General features: G+C 40.7%; 1 pseudogene; it reads right to left on the minus strand.

Annotated features, from left to right (window-relative positions):
* Positions 1–743: 743 nt before the first annotated feature.
* On the minus strand, positions 744–1,528 carry LOC101537379 (40S ribosomal protein S3a-like; annotated as a pseudogene).
* Positions 1,529–5,478: the final 3,950 nt, after the last annotated feature.

A 5,478-nucleotide genomic window follows, 5' to 3' on the forward strand; every position in this document is an offset into this window, starting at 1 on the left:
CTGTCCAGTGTTGAAAATGTCATGATGTCACGATGCCTTTTTGTCTCAGTCAGTCCAATGATGTCATACTTGATTTTCCGCGCTTGCACCATCAGGTCCTCAATGGATGTTTCTGATGCCAGTGTATATGCATTAAAAGTACAGTCATTTTAGTCCTTCTTCATTTTGGCAGCCTAGTTTGGCCCTGAGATTTTATCAACCTCTCCTTGTTCGTTCTTCTTAACGCTGCCGTATTATGGGCTCTTCCAGCGTCAGGCGAATGAAGCCTGTTGTTGTTACTGATTTTGGCATATTGAATATGCCACGTGTAGCTTGCCGGGCTCTGCTGTGTGGGTGGGATATTCTCAGTAGCTTGCCAGGCTCTCCGAGAGGGATGGAGGCTTTTAGGGCGGCCTTCAATTACTATTATAGATGTTCTGATGATTCACACTATATTTGAACCCCATCAACTTAAAAAAATTTTTTGGGGGGTCACACCCGGCGATGCACAAGGGTCACTCCTGGCTTTGTACTCAGGAATTACCCTTGGCGGTGCTCAGGAGACCATATGGGATGCTGGGAATCGACCCCAGGTCAGCTGCGTGCAAGGCAAATGGCCTACCCACTGTGCTATCACTCCAGCCCCTCGAACCCCATCAAATACGGTGCAGTAATGATGGAAAATGGTAGGATGTGTGGCGGCAGTGCTATAGTATATGTATATATATTTTCACAAATAATTGTTACCAGTGAACATCCGAATTCTAAATAGGTTCTTGCACTGGTGGTTCATATTCATCCTCCTGTTCAACTTTAGTGCCTCTCTTATCCTCAGTAGCCTTCCTGATCTGCTACTTTCACCATGAAGCTTCATGAGTTTTCCCCCATTCAAACTTAGGCTTCTTCAGCATTTTTATTTTTCAAACAAAGATGTCATCGAGTGGGTAAATAAGACAGGCAAGCCCTTCCTCTGTCTTTCTTAATGCTGTCTGGAATCAATTTATTGACCACCTCTTTTAAGCCATTTGTCTGCACCTCTCGAGTCCTGATTTCCATCATCTTCTTCCTTACCTGGCGTACTTGCTGATGCTGAGCGTAGGAGGTCTTCCGAATCTGACCGATGCACTTCCATTAGAGAATAGAAAAACAAATAACTGTCGGTAGTCTTGACATCAACAGGAGCCTCAATCATGGTCTGCCAGTTTTTGACTGTGGAACACATTTTGTCATGGGTGAGGTTCACACCATGGAAATTTGTTAGGCACTTTTTGCCAGGAATGTCTTCCATGATCAACTTGAATTTCCTAAACACAGCTTCATCCTTCTGTAGATCAGCAAGACTTGCTTCAGATACATGACCTTTGAGGCCATTGGACACAATTTTGGTTTCTCATTTTTGAGTGACAAACATTTTTGCAATTTTTTAAATATTAAACCTTTCACATGCTTTCATATCATACCAGTCTTTCTTAGAAAATGGATCAACGACCTTCTTCTTGGCTCCCTTTTTGCCACCCTGGATAAGGCTCTTGCTTTTGCTGACTGCCATGATGTGACTGAGAGAGCCAAAAGGGTGGGTATTCATTTTTTATTGTTGTTGTTCCCTGATGTAAGCCAGATAGTTATGAATTACCTCCTTAGTGCTGTTTTTGCTATTCTCTAAAGGTCTCAATAACATTATCCTCATTCTCTTTCATTTCCAGGAATATTTTGATGTTTTTCTCTGATTTCCTTTTGATACAATAGTTGTTCAATAGTGTATGTTTAGTCTCAAATGGCTTCTTCCAACTTTCTTTTTTTGTGGTTAATTTCTATGTTTATAATATTGTGATCTGATAGGATACATGATATGATTTCTATTTTTATGACTTTATAAAACTTGATTTGTGTCCCAGCATGTGGTCTAGCCTTAGATTGTTCCAGATACACTGGAGAAGAATGTTTATTTGACTTTTATTATAGTGTAGGGCGCTGCAAAAATCTATTAATTTAAATTCTTCCAGTTTCTCATGTAGGGCTGCTGTTTCTTACTGATTTTCTCTCAATATTTCATCTTCTCTGTCCAATGCTGAGAGTGAGATGTTAAAGCCTCCACCTACAATTGCGTTCCCATCGATGGATTTCCTCGGGTCCATTATTAGTTGTTTTAAGAATCTTGCTTGGGGTCTGGAAAGAGAGTACAGCAAGTAAGGTGCTTTGCCTTGTACATGGTCAGCCATAGTTTCATCCCGGGCATCCCATATGGTCCCCTAGCACCTCCTGGAGTAATTCCTGCATGCAGAATCAATCAGGAGTAATCCCCAGCATTGCCAGGCTCAGCCCCCAAACAAAACCAAACCAAAACAAACCACCGCCAACAAAGAATTTTGCTGTCCCTTCATTTTAGTGCATATATATTGAGAAGACTTAAATCCTCACATATTGGTTAAAGAATATTAATTCTTTAACCAATACCTAATGTCCACCCTACCTCTTATTTCCTTGTTTAATTTAAATCCTGTTTGTCTGAATCAAGTGTGGGTCAACTTTGCTTTGTAGGCTTTCACTTATCTGTATGATTATTTTCCAGCCCTTTACTTTTAGTCTGTGTTTTTTGAAAGCTCAGCTGTGTCTCTGTAAGCAGCAGAAAGTTGTATTTTATTTCTTGATTCATCCAGCCACTCTGAGTGTATAGCCCATCCACATTTAGAGATAGTAACATAAAGGAATTTGTTGTTATTTTTCCATGAGGATTTTTGAATGCTTATGTATTTTTATTTTTTTCTTATTTTCTCTAGTTGAACTTAGATATTTAGTTGAACTTGGACCTTTTTTTTTCTTTTTGGGTCATACCTGGCGATGCACATACCTGGCTTTGCACTCAGGAATTACTCCTGGTGGTGCTCAGTGGACCATATGGGATGCTGGGAATCAAACCTGGGTCAGCTGTGTGCAAGGCAAATGCCCTACCTGCTATACTATGGCTCCAACCCCATTATTGACCTTTTATATAGTGATTTGCTTCAATTTTTATCTTGCTAGTTTTTTCCAAATGTTTTTGCTTTGAGGATATTATTATCTATCCTCAAAAATGCATCTAAAGTTCTGAGCTTATTTTTGAATTTAAAGCTAGGAATGATTGAGTTAATTTTGGGTGTCCCCTTTATTGCTTTCCTTTACCCCATTTTATGGTTTTGTAAAATGCTAGTTTTCTGATTTTCACTAGGTTTTCCTTGCTCTGCATAGAAGATCATTTAGTATTTCTTCAGAGCTGGTATAGAGACCATAAATGCCCTAAGCTATTGTTTGTCTAAAAACAATTTTATTACTACTTCAAATTTGAATTATAACCTGGCAGGATAGAGGATTTTTAGTTGGTGTTTCTTTTCATTCAAGACTTTGGCTATATCATGCATCCCTTATGTAGAATCTCAACAACTCCAGGATAGTTTTATGGGGTTCCTTTAATGTGAGTCTTTGATCTTAGTTTTAGGAGTTTATCTAAGTTTTTGGTTCTTGACATGAATATGTCTTAGGTTCTTCTGTTTGTGTTTATTTCATTTGGAAGTCTTTGGGCTTCCTGGTTCAAAGTTCTTGTCTTCCTCCTCAGATGGACACGTTCTTGGCTATTGCTTTTTCCACCAGCACTTCTTCCCTTTCACTCTTACCTCTACTTCTAGGAAAGGAATCTATGTTGTGAATGTTGTTTTTAAAAAATGTTTCCCAGAGCCGATATCAAGGGTATATAAGCCACTGGTTGAACTCTATAAGAAGAAAATATCCAACCCCATCAGAAAATGGGGTGAAGAAATGAAAAGGAACTTTCTCAGGGAAGAAATATGAATGGCCAAAACACGCATGAAAAAATGCTCTTCATCACTAATCATCAGGGAGATACAGATCAAAACAACTATGAGATACCACCTCACACCACAGAGACTGGCACGCATCCAAAAGAACAAAAGCAACCAGTGTTGGCATGGATGTGGGGAGAAAGGGACCCTTCTACACTGCTGATGGAAATGCTGACTGGTTCAGCCCTTTTGGAAAACAATATGGATACTTTTCAAAAAATTAGAAATTGAGCTCCCATTTAACCCAGCAATACCACTTCTGGGAATAGATCCCAGAAAGGCAAAACCGTATAGTCGAAATGACATCTGCACTTATATGTTCATCGCAGCACTGTTTACAATAGTCAGAATCTGGAAAACACTCGAGTGCCCGAGAACAGATGACTGGTTAAAGAAACTTTGGTACATCTACCCAATGGAATACTATGCAGCTGTTAGAAAAGATGAAGTCATGAACTTTGCTTATAAGTGGATCAGCGTGGAAAGTATCATGCTAAGTGAAATGAGTCAGAAAGAGAGAGACAGAAATAGAAAGATTGCACTCATCTGTGGAATATAAAATAACAGAATAGGAGACCAACACCCAAGAATACTAGAAATAAGTCCCAGGAAGTTTGCTCCATGACTTGGAAGCTGGCCTCACATGCTGGGGGAAAAGGCAGCTCAGACAGAGAAAGGAACACCACAAGTAAAGTGTGGTTGGAGGACCCGCTCGGGATGGGAGAACTTTCTGATCTGTCTGAGGAACACTTCCAAACAACAACGTGTGGGGACCTTTTTGGGTTTTTGTCCCTTCCCACTGTGAATGTGACTTCCTTTATTTTTTTCATTATAACTGTGTTATATGTGGACTAATATATAGAGATCCAAGAATGAACTGGCATGAGCAACGATCCAGAGCTCATGCTTGCCAAATAAAGTTAGAACCTGTGTGGGTCTAGAATTGTAGGGGCTTTGTAGGCATGTGACCTGTGCTTACAGTGTTGCAAGGAATTCACAGTCTAATCTTACTGCTTCAGCTCCATGCCTGTGGTAGAGTGCCTGTAATCTCAAGGAGCCCTGGTATCATTTAGGATATTTGCATCTGTCATCACCTGGCAGTCTATATCACCAAGTTCATGCTGGCAGAGGGAACACCCTGTGGTGTCACCCTAAGTTAGACCAGATCTGAGCTACAATGAAATAAGCAGGTATTGGTCTGCTTCCAGCTTTCCTTAGTCTCTCGGAAACATTTCCTTTCACTCCACAACCCCCTGCCTACAATTAGTCACAGGTGGGTTGGGGATTGCTCTTTACCCACTGTTTGGTCTGGGGAAGCAGATGTCATGCAATTCGCTCTGCTTCACCTCTCACTTGACATTTGTCCTCATCTAAGGCTGGTTTGTGAGGGACGATGAATACCTAGATGGCGTTAGTTCATTTTTAAAAAATTTTTGGATCAACCCTGGCCATGCTCATGACTTCTCCTGGCTCTGAAATCAAGGATGACTCCTGTCAGGTTTGGGGGACCATATGGGATGCTGAGGATCAAACTGGGGTCAGACTCATGCAAGGCAAGCACCACACCTGCTGTGTAATCTCTCTAGTCCCCTTGCTGGTTTTATATTTTGCTTTTCCCCCACCCCAGGATTTATTAAAGTGAGATTTAAGTGGGCTGGAGCAATAG

The sequence above is a fragment of the Sorex araneus genome, chromosome X (assembly GCF_027595985.1).
Source record: "Sorex araneus isolate mSorAra2 chromosome X, mSorAra2.pri, whole genome shotgun sequence".
In the NCBI taxonomy this organism is placed as follows: domain Eukaryota; kingdom Metazoa; phylum Chordata; class Mammalia; order Eulipotyphla; family Soricidae; genus Sorex; species Sorex araneus.